We start from the raw sequence: 14,039 nt of genomic DNA, 5'->3' as shown, positions 1-14,039 counted from the left end.
CAGTTAATATTAAATACAGCTTGCACTGTACCTTACTGTATTCACATCCTTTAAGCGTCTGACGTGGTATCAAGTTACTCTTCGACTCGATTGAGTTGCAGGTAGCGAAAATCTTAAAATTACAAAAATCTCTTAAATATTAAGACTTAAGTTTAAAGAGACTTAAGTGGAAAGCTTTACCTTTCAGTTTTTAATAGTAAAATTAAATGTAGTCAAGTACTTACAGATAATCTAAATCAATCATCTAATCCATCTTTCAGAGACATGCCCCTACAACTTATTGAAGGGACATCCGCCAGGAAGAGAAGACCTAACTGGACAGACCAGGAGTGTCTTCTTCTTGCTCAGTTAATGCAGGAGAAGAGAAACATAATCAGAGGGAAGTGCAGAACTGGTGTTTCAATCCAGGATAAAAGACAAGCCTGGGAGGAAATCACCAAAACCATCAATACTGCCTTTCCACAGATTCAGCGTACAGTTTCTGACTGTAATAAAAAGTGGGAGAACCTGCTGGCAAAGTCAAGGGAGGAGATCAAACGACAGAAGAGGCAAGCCGGTACAGGTGAGGGCATTCTGGTATTTGTTAGCAATAAAAGTTGAATGCTAATCTAATGATTAGTGTCATTAAGTTTACAATCTAAGGCTGGTAATATAAGCCAATACCTTGAGGGTTAGGGTTGAGAATAAAACGAAATTCACATCATCACTTTAAATATTATTGTATTCATTAACAATTAATGCACAACGTGGCTTTGCATTCACAGAAGACCTGTCCCTTGAACAGTTCAGTACTGTGACCCAAGTCGTGATTTCTATGATGAACCTCTCAAACATGCTGCAACAGCACAGAGAAGACTCTTCAGTCTCAGGGTTAGTGGAAACTCAACATAACAGGTAATGCATTCTTTATTTGTTGGCTTCTTTTCATGTGCTTAGACTGTGATCTCAGAGCACAACGGAATTATATTAGGTAATTTATTGAAACACTGCTGTCTCCAAAATATAATACAGTATTTTCTCACTTACTTGCACCTAATGTCCCAGTAACATTTGGATAGTCTACAAACCTCAGTGTTAACAGTTTTCAGTGGAACTTTCTACCAAATAAATTCTCCCCATGAGAGATAGTGAGCTCATAGTGAGTCCATTAGAGGGAGAATGTGAGAAGTGAGAAAATATGTTTTTTGTAATTTTGATGATCTGACTCTGTGTTAAATTCTGATTAAACATATTCATGGACAAGTTTTTTTTTCCAGCTGTGATGAAGATGGAAATAACCACACAGAGCTTGATCTCCCGACATATCCGGATCCATCAGCTCCTCCGGCAGAACAAAAAATTACTTTAACTAACATCCCTAAATCATTCGCAGTGCAGTTTAGTGCTCATCGTGCTGCTGGCTTTAAAGCTTCTGCAGAACCACTAGATACTCCCTGCAATACCTTTCCACACTCAGTGCACTGCTCAACTTTGCAAGAGCGAACAGATTTGGAAATAGCTGTGCTGAGAAGACAAGAGGCCGTCCTCAAGCTGCAAGAGGAATATTACACACTGAAAATTAAGCAGATGAAAAAGCAAATGGAAGAGCCAATTCCAGAGGACTGAAGTATTTATTGAGAATGACTTGTTGCACTTTGTTGAGTCTTGTGCCTGCCTGTGACCATGTGATTATTCAAGTCAACAGAAGTTCAAGAAGTATCATAATTTGTTTGTGTTGAAGCTGAAATCTGTAATGTTTTTGTACAGTGTAGTGAAACACTAAAAGCAGCAATCTAATTTGGTTGGAGATGCATATCATATTCTGTCATTTAGAAATATTGCTTTGCTTTTTGAATCCTTTGATTTTGGCTCCTCCTATCATTGTGAAGCAGGATTCACAAGGGTTGGATTGTTCAACTGCTAACGGGAATCATGACCTGGATGACCTACAAATGATGTGTTGTTGTAGGTCTAGGTCTGTTTTTGTCATTTCAGTAAAAATGAATGAATGTTTTTGATACCTAGTCTGCTGGTGTTTTCCCCCCAGATTAGGATTGGCCAGTTGACCTTTATCATGTCTAAAATATTCCGTTCTACTGCTGCTCTCACGCAGCTGGCTGTCAGCTGATGAAACATGGACAACGTGAGACGACGCAACAGTCAGCTTTCGTCGCTGCTACTGTAGTTCTTTGATGTTTGCTTGTTGTGTGGCCTTGGGAAACTGTGGACAACAATGAGTCTGCTTTGATACGCATGAGGCAACAATTCACTTCTTTCTACCCAACCAGCTCAGCAGGAGTGTGCAATGCATACAGGAGATGAGTCCTTTCCCCCTTAGGTCTCACCTCCATCCATGCAAGTGCCATAACCCACCACTAGTAGCCTCTGGTGAGCAGTGTTGTTGCAGTAACAGAGTAATATAACGCGTTTCTAGTAATATTGACACAATATATTACTACAATTATGTCATGTAACGCAATACAATCTGTCTTACCGACCGAAGTGAAGCGTTTATTGCATCCCATCCCATCCACACCGCGCATGACCATATTAATATAGACTTTGCGTGTGTTTAATATAGTCGAGCCTATAAGTTGTTTGTTAAGTCTCTGTGTGACTGAAATTAGCCATATTTCGTAGGCTTAATGATGAAGCCTAATCCTCCGAGTGCACTTTAATTTACATTCTTGAATCACATATGCCCATACATTCTTTGTTCTGTGGACTAAAATAAAAAGGTATAGAAAAAGATTTTTGTCTTGTCATGTCATTATAGGCTACATTATAGAAGGTATAGATCTATTGCGTTTCATATGACTGAGCCTACAATTAAATATTTATTCCCATCGCATAATATGTCAGACTTTGATCCTTTGTCTGCCTGCTCATCCCTGTGTCTAAGGCCATTCGTTTATTTAAAAGATTTAGGCTATTTAATTGTTCTATACAGGTTATTTGGGCATCTTGTTGAAAGTAACTAAAAAGTAGTGTAATAAGTTATATATTACTCTATGCAGACACTTATATTGTAATGTAATATATTACTTTAAAATGAAAGTAACTAGTAAGATGTAATATATTGCATTTTGAAAGTGACTTGCCCAACAATGATGGGGAGAGAACATGAGCCCTCACTGACTTCCCACCTGCTGCAACGTATCTTTCCCAAATAACCTGAACTCTGATAACGGTGCTTTTGAAGTTTTAGAAAATAAATATAGCAAATATTGTAGAATAAGATCTACCATAAGATTTTTTTCGAAAATTATGATCAGTATTACCACTTTAGAGTCTCACACTGAAAAACAGATAAATCATTGCAGTACAGTACAAAGAAAACTGGATTGAGACATGTTTCATTACTACCCCTTTATGGTCATTTCAAGGGCGAAATTTCACTCGTGTAAACCGTTTGTTGCTTTGAAAACATATTGTTGAGGACTGAAAACACTGATTAGATTTTGATGATAGCTAATGTCACTGTTATTGATGAGAGTACATGAGGAGTACATAGTACAAGTGTACAAGTTCAATAGAACAAGTGATACATTCACAAAAGCTCAAATAACCTTAAAATATTTTCCCAGGTGATTGCACTGTGTCATATAACTGTGGAAATACATCTATTAAATTCTCAAATTCTTGAAATCAAATTTATTCTTTATAGGAAGTATAATTCAATTCATCTGGCAGCAAGTATAGCTCATATGTATAGATTTACACTGTGAGAAATGTAGTTTATTTGCTGATTCATGCCATTTACACCTAAGTGCAAATTTGGAAGCTGTAAATGTTTGACATATACCAATATACATATTTATGAAAATTGAATTTGGTCATGCCAATGTAAGTAAAGCTACAATAATGTTCTGTCTAGACAAATGTAGTAATTTGTGCGTAATATTCCTCATAAATCCGTTTATTTGTAAGTGACTGAGGTTGGCACCCAGATGTAAGCTGTGGGGCCCAGAGTGTTGAATGAAAGTCTGTTATTTGCTGTGTGGTTTGCTCATTTCCTTTGTTAGTGTTGTGCCAGACTGTGTTACAGCTGAGTGCTGTGACTGTCTCTCCCTTTCTGCTGCCTCAGCAGTAACCCCTCATTTTTGTTTTTTTTCATTCGATCTTTGACTGTGGAAAGAGAGCAGCTTTTCAAGGACCAAGGTTAAGGGCACAGAAAGGCATGACTGTCCTTATGATACTTAATGTGTTGATATGAGATGTCAAATGGAGCATTAAAGTTTCCTAACTTTTATCTTACCATGGCATAAAACTCACTAATTGAGCTTGCTACAGGCATGTACTGTGCTGGGCTAGCATGGGAAAACAACCAGTTTGATCCAAATATGTTTTGTTGAGTCACAGAGTGTTTCCTTCAGATGCTGAAAAGACATCTTTTCTCAGTTTATTCACAAGCCTAACTTCTGAACTGTTTGTTCATTACTTTTAACCATCATTAATACATTTATATTTTATAGTTAATTAAACTTTACTTAGTAGTTTTTTCACTATTAACAAACAGTGAAATGCTGCATAAATCATTTATTATGCAATTGTTTATTGTAAATTTGTAACTAATGTTTAACCTTTATAACCCTTACCTTAATAGTTACCTTTAATAAATAGTTTATAAAGCATTTCATTGTTTGTAAACAGTGATATTACTATTAAGTAAAGTTTAATTAACTATAAATTATATTAATTAACATTATGATTAATAAGTGTTGCTGGTAGGCTTTCCACGTACCCTCTGACAACTGCAGAGGTACCACTTTAGTAATTAGTAATTCACTCATAGTTGTTCTGTTATCAAGCCAAAATGAATATTGCCTGCCCTTTGACCTTAGCGGCTAAGTTTTGTTTACTTGGAGGCTGTTCTTTTTTTTAAAAGGTAGTTTTTTGCCTTAATTGGACAGTGACGGGTGAAGGAGCCAGACTGGAAGTGTAACCACTTCCCAACCAAGTCATTCCATAAACTCTTTTATGTATTTTATGCATATTTGTCATTTATTGTTTTTATTTTAGCCTTAAATAAGAGTGTCATACAATAATGCAAAATGCAAACACGCTGATAAAGTAGACTACTGATGATAAACTCAACGAGGGTACAACAGACTAAGCATTCTTTATAGGCATTCCTAGATACTATCTGTCCCCTGGATGAAGCGTCAGTGATGGTATCCATTCCTCCCATCCCTGACAGATGAGCCATGTTTTGGCGTGTCCTCTGGGCAGTCCACTTAACTGCCTGAAAAGGAACCCCTTAATCTCCACTTTCTCTTTGTTTGGACTATTATCAGACCTGTCAGTCCTGGCTGCTTTATCTTCACAGAACTCATCTACTGGCTGTTTGACGTTGGCTTAATTCTATCAAAGGCCCTTATCTCTGGTTTGCCTGAGGATGCATCCTTCCTCTGACTCGCTAGAACGGTCCCAGCTCTGATAAGAGGATGTCTTATTGGGGTGACGAACATGGTTTTGTCTAAGGGCCTCTTTCTGCATGTTGCTTGATTATTAGCCTTATATTTTCTTGTTTTTTTTATTGGTCACAGTCCCTCAGTGTGATGTATTTGTATTGTTCATCAGTGGGGTGTAGCCTGAAACCTGAGCTAATGACACAACGATCTCCGATCAGCCCATGATCCAGATTGGATCAGCAGAGATAGTCCCCTTTGATGGCAGTTAACTTTCTGTCTTTTGGCAGTCGTCACTTGAAACAGTCTGAAAGAATGTCATGCAGCTTGATCTGATGAGGAGCAATTACATGGGAGGGAGCTGTTGCCTTTGAGGTGGAAGCTTACCTGCCACACCCTGCAGGCTTACAAATAAGCCTCTGGACACAACCCAAACGTGTGAGAATGGTCTCTTTTCTTAGCGTCCTGCTCCTCATGACATATGGTCTGACAGGATTTGACAGGTGGGGGTAGAGAGGGAAGCGGTGGCCAAGATGGTGAATTAACTCATCCAGTTTGCTTTGGTTGGCATTATGTCAACAAGACAAATAGAAGAAGACTTTTCAGAGCCCAGAAGAAAAGATATTTGGAGTCGCTGCTGTTGTGATGCCATTTTAATTTCATTAACCATAACAATATATGTATTCTTCGTCTTATCAAGCAAATCAAGCAAATGGTAATGAAGTAAATCAAATGTGACCATTTTAGTGTTGGCTGGACGATACAGTGTACAAGCTGTGTCTGTGAGAAAAGGCTCTTTTGCGCATATACATGAGTTCTGTACTCTGTGCATGAGTTTGCATGTCTGAGAATATTTAGATGTTAATTCATTTTTACCACCATAATAACCAGGACAGAGTTTTTGCATATGAATCATAAGCATTGCATGCAAGGTCATGTGCATGTAAGTTTCCTGGAAAACTAATCACGGAAAAAGACATGCAGCTTAGCTGCTTGGACCAACAAAGAACTACCCATAGGTTAAGTACAGATGTTGCAATCACAAATTGGATTTTCCATAATGCAGTCGCTGTTACAAACGCTTAACTTTATTTAGATTAGAAAGGGCATTGCCCATTACCAGCAGGCTTCAGGCACAATGTCTCCGCTCTAGGGATTAACCACAATTTATGCTTTTATTTTGCTGGCGTGGCGACAACCAAGAAAGGGAAACTTTCTAAAATGACATGGTTACAAGGCACATTACCCTTTAACCACTATTTTATTTTGTCTTTCCCCTCACCACAAGCACAAACAAAATGGTTATTAAAGAAACTTCTTTAAGACAGTGAGTGATTGAACTATCAATGTTATCATTGTGTCTTGTTTGGCACTAAACGTCTCTTGGTTCTTAGTTACCATCAGTTGAGGAGGTCGTCTTACAGAGACTACGGATATGTGCTTTCAAATATGATATAATCATGCCATGGCCACACTACGACAGTCCAGATTTAAGCATTCTGGATATGCTTGACTTGATCATTTTCCACAATGGTCCTCAGAAATGGACACCAATTGCCCCACCAATGAAAGGGGATCCTCTTTGTAATTAAAGCCAGTAGAAAATTGGATCATTTTTTGCCTGGACAGCTTTCACATTCCAGCCTAATATGGCATTGGAAGCTTTTGAAGTTGCTGTCTTTGCAGTCCCAAATTATACCTTTCATCAGCCAATCATAAGAAAATGGCAACCTGACATTCACAATCGCAACTTTCTTTTGAGCTGGAGTCCATGTAATCAAGGGGGAGCGCAAGATACCCACTGACAAATCGACTATGAATACTAGAATTACAATTTCTCCATTATAATTCATGGGTTGTTTTTATTTTTTATTTTTGAAGACCAAAGTGAGATTTTAGCTTGATCCACCAAAAGTTGAATTTACTATATGTAATTATCTTGAAAATTATTACTTTTTGGTAAACCCTTAATAATGCTACTTATTGTAAACTGCCAGTTTAATCACTTTACTACTCTTTATAAGTATCAATAACATTAAGTCTTAGAATCTTGTGTTACCAATGGGGGATTTGGTCCAGGAACTGCAACGTCACTAGTTCAAGCGGAGCAGGGGACCTTTACCACTTCGAATAAATACAAAAATGTATATTTTCCATTATAACTTAACTTTTTCACCTCTCTCTCTGTTGCACCTTTTGCTTATATTTGTTATTGTTGTGTGTACTCTATTTCTATACTTATTGCTTTTTTTTAGCCTGTCCTCATCGGAAAAACAACCATATAGGTCGAAAATGAAAGCAGCTTATTATGATCTATGTCTATGTTTGTTGTTAGGTAGCAACCTCCAGCAGCTGTAGAAATTATTATAGCTGCAAAGGAGGAAGTGAGGAGGAGAGGTACAAAGGTCAGAGGGGATGGACAGATGTGTTAAACAGCGCAGGACCTTCATTCAGGAGACTGCTGTTTGTGTCCGGTGTGAATCCAGAAGTCAATGGTGAATTATTTTTAACTTACCAAAATAGTGAAATGAAAGTTACTTTCCCAAACCACAATGTTTTCCTAAACCTAACCAAATAGTTTTCTCATCTATACCTAAACAAAATGACCATATGATGAAGGGCAGGTACGTGTTGTAACAATAGTCGCATGTTTTGGGAGACCAGGACAATCAGCTTCAGTTGTTTAGGTATGAGGATGTGTGGACATTTTTTGCTGTTATACCCTTCTGTATTCTCCCATATTCTGTTTTTATACTTTATTTTTTTTTTATGACCTTAATATTAACTAATACCAACTAATTAAAAATGATTGCACTGCATTTATTTTCCTGTTAGCCAAGGAAAAAACACCTTGTCTGGATTAAAAAGTCACATCCTGTTACTGTGGAAATATGTAAGTCTTACCAAAAATACAAACAGGCTTAGTGTAGTATGATGTCAGCCAGTCCTGCAGGTCAGAATTAATCATCTTGCTTCTGTAACGGACAGTTACACTGCTTCGCCCCGTGAGCTAAAGTTGAACATATTTGTTGGGGATTCACCGAACAGTTTCTTGCTACTTCTGCACGGTCACCCAATTATGACTTGACAGAGCTGACACGGACGAGTACGTTCACAATGACACAATGGTCTTTGAGAGGTAAAAAGCTGCATGGAAGCATTTACAGAGCAGGTCACTGGTCGCCCCATTGCCTCATCCTCACTGGACAGCTGTAATGTTGAAAATGTAATGTTGAGCTCGTAATGACTCTGAGAATTATGGGCGTTAGCACGAGTCAGCGGGTTCACAGAGGAAATCTATTTTATAGGGGGATTGTTATACTGTGGTTGCATAGGTAACATACAGTATACTGCAATTTTCTCCTCCGTCAATGTAACAGTCTGTAATTTTTGTATAATCTTTGTTGACCCACAACGCACAGACAAAGCCTTCCAGGACGACAATTGACCATTTGAGGTCAATTAAACTTGTGCTCTTCTGCTGAGAGACTGTTGGCTGACCAGCCGAACCTGAAAACAATGGCCACTTTATGCATCCTCAGGCATGTACTTCTACTGTACAGGCATGTACTTCTGCCCCAGAACAAACCAACCTCCTCAGAGACACTGGAATGAAACAAGAACTAATTTGTGTCTTGGTGGTTTCTCCCATTCTTAACCCCAGCCTCTGGCCAAGGCCAGAACGTCGCAAACAGCTTCGTGTATTTATAAATAGGCAGAGAGAAAAGGGAAAAGAGAGAAATGAGCCCAACAGATGACTGAAACCATATGGAACTGGTGGAGAGTAACTCATCTTGTGACAACATAGCACGCAGCTCCCCCTTACCTCCCCCACCTCCCCCCAGCCCGAAGTCCCACTCTGTCTCATGTCACAGCCGTTCAGGAAAGACTGCAATTGGAGAAGGTCAATCGGTGGCTGGGGCCAAGAACAAAGTGATCGTCATTTTCAAAAAAGTACATGCGGGATCCGAGGAGGAAATGGTTTTGCCGCCAAACACTCAATTACACGTAATTACAATAATTCAACCTTGGAGGATGGTTTATTCCATTTTATTATGAGGTTCACTCTTTCATGTCTTCTGGTGGGGGCGGGGGGCGGAGGGGCATCATGAACAGCGACAGGGACTATGTGAAACAGATACTTAGTCCCTCATCTGAATGCTTTCATTTTTTTCCCTTTTATGTCCTGCAGGGGTTTGAGCCCACGGACGATTATTTTTTCTCAAGATTTGATAGGTCAGTCTTCACACACATTAAATGCCGCTCGCCTGTCATGACCTTTGTCTAACATAAAGGCCACAGAATGCTGAGTATCCTAAACATTTCAATTAACTGCCAGAACTAAAGCAATTATTCCATGCGAAGAGGTGCCAAAACAATTAGTTGATTAGATTATTATCTATTAAGCAAAAATGGGAAACATTTGCTTCTTTTTTTAGCTTCTCAATTGTGAGCATTTGTTGCTTTTCTTTGTTTATGTCTTTTTAAGTTAAATATCTTTAGGTTTTGGACTGTTGATGTAACAAAACAAGTGATATGAAGATGCTACGTTTGATTCTGCGCATTTACATTGTTATTTTCCGATATTTTGTAAATAAATCAATTACAATAAATCAGAACTGAGTCATTATTCCTGACTCCCAATCTAAATGTATCCCAGTGCATCTGCTAAGGGCAACATGGACGCCCCCCAGCAAACTGCTATTTGTAGGCAACTCTCCGAACTTCACAAGCGTCTACCGAGGACCTGATTCGCATGCTCTCATATACTTCTCTCAAGCACAAATCAACTTAATAGAAATGGAAATGGCAATAACTTAGAAGCAACAGCATGTTTCACAACCCAAACACCACATAAAATAAAAAAATGATGAGGTTACTCTGCTTACTGCCATATTGCTGTAATGTCAGGTATGTTTATGTCAGTGAAGTCAGGCTTGATGGACCTTCCCTGAGTTTCCCTGACTTGAACGACTGTTTCCATTGCAATTTTATGCGTCAGAGGTTGTTGCGAGCAAAATGGATTGCAGGGTTGGACCCTCCTCGCCTCCTAAATGCCCGGCACTTTAAAATCCCACACTTCTAGTTTTTTATTAAAGTCTCATGTCCATGCAAAGATAACCCTGAAGACATCATTAGGGGTTATTTTTTAACTTTGGAAAAGCTGCTGCAGAGTCACAGAAGACATTATTTAGCTATTTATCCTCGGGTGACCAGATGTCCTGAAAAATTCGGGACAGTCCCAAATAACAAGCAGTTGTCCTAAAGCACTAATCATGTCCCAATTTGTCCCAAAAAATAGATTAAACCAGGGTTTTGATTAGTCATAGCCTGATAAAACACTAAATACTGATCTTTGTGAAACCCTTTTTTGGTGTCACCCCGCAGCCGTCTCCGCATCGGCTACAGCAGTTAATATCCAACATGAATGATGGCTGTTGTTTAATAACTGTCAACAGTAGTGCTGCGCATTAACAAACAGCTACTGTGAGGGCAAAGTCGTGACGTTGTTGAATTAATGACTGGGTTGATGATTTCATAAATAAAAATAATTGTAGCGCTAATTTTTGACTCTCATGTGTTTTACTGTTCATTCCCACCATGACCATTTGACCTTGCCCACCTCCGACTCCCCTGTCCTGAATTTCACCCATCTGGTCACCCTGATTTACCCAGGCTGTGGAGCACTTCTCGTGACAAGTAAACTGAATGCTAACAATGGCAATGTGGATGTACTAGATACTGGTTGGATAAGACTTTCTGAAAGCCTTACCACAGCTCAAAATGAAAAATGAACACTTTCTTCTTGTGCTACACATCAAAACAATATCTCAAATAATACCCGAGCATGTCGGCCTGTTGTATATTAACAATATCTGATTCTGGGTCACATTTAATTGAAAAAGCAACTTCCTCGTTGAAAGACCTCTGATTCGGACTGTTCATTTGATTTGGGTGCTTTTCATTCGACAGAGGATGATTGTACATTTCCACTGAAGCATCTTCGCAGAGGACAAAGACCTACTCACTGTAGAAGCCACTCAGCTTTACGAGGTTGAAAGTTTCCCCGTCTCACTGTAAATTTAACCTTCTATTCCACAAACACACTCAAATATCAGCCCACTCAGTGTCGCAGTGTTACGCCGCCGAACGTCCAGGTACACAGTCTGACACCACCACGCCCCGAATGGAAGACTGAGAACTCTGTGTGATTGATAGTCACTTTTAATTTTGCTTGAGGATTTCGGTGTGTTTCCCCGCTGAAATGTAGGCCTCTTAACGAGACCGAGTCACAGACGTGGGCAGAGACCAGACTTTGAAATGCGGCAACCCCTGAACCAGAAAATAATCAAGGGGACTTAGGCATGGCACCGCGGCCGGAAATTCACTGTGAATACTGGTTTCAACCATGACCATTTGAGAGCCTGACTTTTTGGCTTTCGCATTGATTTCGAGTCCCCCCTCTCCCCCTTCCTCCTCCTCCCTTTTCTGTCTCCCACTCGGCTGTATGTCACACACTCAATTTGGGCTCCCTCTGACCTAAAAGTTGATGAGTAGCGTCTCTGTTTTCGGGGTAGCTCTTGTCAGCAGAAAATGAACTGATGCATGCCTTTGGTCCACTTGTGACACACACACGAACGTGCACACGCACACACAAACACATATATACAGTGTGTCATTTATACAGTGTTTCCCTTTTAGACCTGCGGCTTTCCCCCGTTTCTTCACAACACATCACAGGGATGGCTACTTTTCTGCTCGTCCTGCAGAAACGTACGCTCACTGTCGTTCCCCCCACTTCGTCTTCTTCCACTGCGGAGGAAGAAATTGCGGTTGAGGGTTTAGGCCAAGTCTCCCCACAGCTTGTCCTGATTACTAAGCAGACAAGTACCCATGGTTAGACACAACCAGGTTTTCCCTCCTTCATATTTAGGAGTGACGGTCGCTGAGATTTCCCTCAAGGACAAGGGACCCCATTGGATTGTGGATGCTCCTAAAATAAACTCACTGTAGTGGTAAATACACACTGTGTAGACATTATGATTGTACATTGATAAAGTGGGTCATGATCTCATTCAACAAGTGGGAATACACACAGTATAATTTAGTTTAGAATAAACAAGGTTTGACCGCATGTCACTGTCTGGCATGTCCTTATAATCTTAATGTTCTCATCAGCCCTCAGAAAGCCAACCAACCATGCTTTTATTTAATCTGCAGTTTCCACTCCTCCTTTCTTCCCTTTTTCCCCCTCCGTCTCCTCCTCTGATCACTGTTTTCCCTCTGAATTGTATCGGCAGCTTACTGCCTTCCAGCCAATTAGTAAAGGCAAACACAACAACAATCAGTCTCTCGGCTTAATGCACTCCACCTCTTCAGCAGTAAATACCAACTGATTCCTCAAAGTTTTGTCATTCAGGAGAGCCCTGCTGGCTCTGGTCTTTGTCCGGAGGAGAGGGTCCCCTTTGAAATGGCAGGTCGTACCAAAAACACAACTTGTTTGAGTCAGAGACAAAGGCTAAAGGGAGTTTCACAATGGCTGATGGGGCCTGATAAAGGCAGATTACAGTTAACTAGCCATTTCATCAGCCTGAGCAGGTTTGTGTTTTATTGTGTAACAAGGACGGGTCGTGACACAGGCCGCAAGAGCTGTCCAGTGTCACGGCTCTGAGTTTAAAGAGAGGGCTGTGACCTTTCATTTGCAAATTTTGAGAGATTGTTGACTCCATGAAATTCAGTTCAGGAAATTCTGTTTGAATAAGTGCTGCAACAATAGGCTCTTAATTAAAGCAACAACAGTACAGCATGTAAACAGCAGAGCGAACGGGAATGCAAGATGGCAGCAAGACCAAAGAGAATGTGAAATATGGGCATTATGCAAACTGTGGAAAATAATGGCAGTTATTTTAAACAAATGTAAATAAATTACCATTGGCACAGCAGCTTGATTTCTTGTGGTCGTGCCAAGTTTTAGCTGCAGTTTGTGCCTCTCAAGAAAGAAGAACAATAACAACTAGAATGGCATTCAGTAGAGCGCATACCTCTACCTCTGTATTTGTATCCTCATCGAATTCTACTCACTTAGTGGTACCAGTCACCTAAATACAGCAGATTTTTTTTCATCAAGATCCATGCATCAAATTCCTGAGTAATTATCAAAAATGTAGAGGAAAGCCCTATCTTGTAATGGTGAAGAACATGAGGAAAAATTCCTGGATCTGTCCTATTATCCAGATCTGCACCAAAAGTTAAGGAGGTCTATTCATATATCCTCCATCCAAGTTTTGTGGAAATCTGTTGAGTAGTTTTTGTGTAATCCTGCTGACACACCAACCAACAAACAAACAGACACGGGCAAAAACAAAACCTCCTTGATACAGGTAAAATAAATGTGTGACATATAAGACATATGAATATTGAAACAAATATATATAAAAGGTAAGCAAGTATATATGTCATTTATGGCCACTGTCTTTGTTTGAATCAGGAAAATGAAGGACAACTTCCAAACCATGATTTTATTTTTTTTTTTCATTTCCGAGCAACAGGTGGTATATTTTTTGGAAATTACCTTCAGATCTTTATTTAGTGTTGTTAAACCACCTGTGTTTTTAAATAATCAGATGCAATGCTCTGTTATTCAAATGT

At 39.5% G+C, this 14,039-nt stretch overlaps 1 long non-coding RNA gene across 1 annotated transcript; it reads left to right on the top strand.

The window, feature by feature from the left end:
• The first annotated feature begins 27 nt into the window (after window positions 1-27).
• Window positions 28-2,722, top strand: LOC140998615 (uncharacterized). The gene is made up of 4 exons (XR_012179446.1): window positions 28-101; window positions 261-562; window positions 765-894; window positions 1,257-2,722. It is a non-coding gene; the product is annotated as an uncharacterized lncRNA (long non-coding RNA).
• The last annotated feature ends 11,317 nt before the right edge of the window (window positions 2,723-14,039 follow it).

Source organism: Pagrus major, chromosome 6 (genome assembly GCF_040436345.1).
Source record: "Pagrus major chromosome 6, Pma_NU_1.0".
Lineage (NCBI taxonomy): Eukaryota > Metazoa > Chordata > Actinopteri > Spariformes > Sparidae > Pagrus > Pagrus major.
The sequence above is the reverse complement of the archived record's forward strand: the minus strand, read 5'-3'. Positions and strand labels throughout refer to the sequence as shown.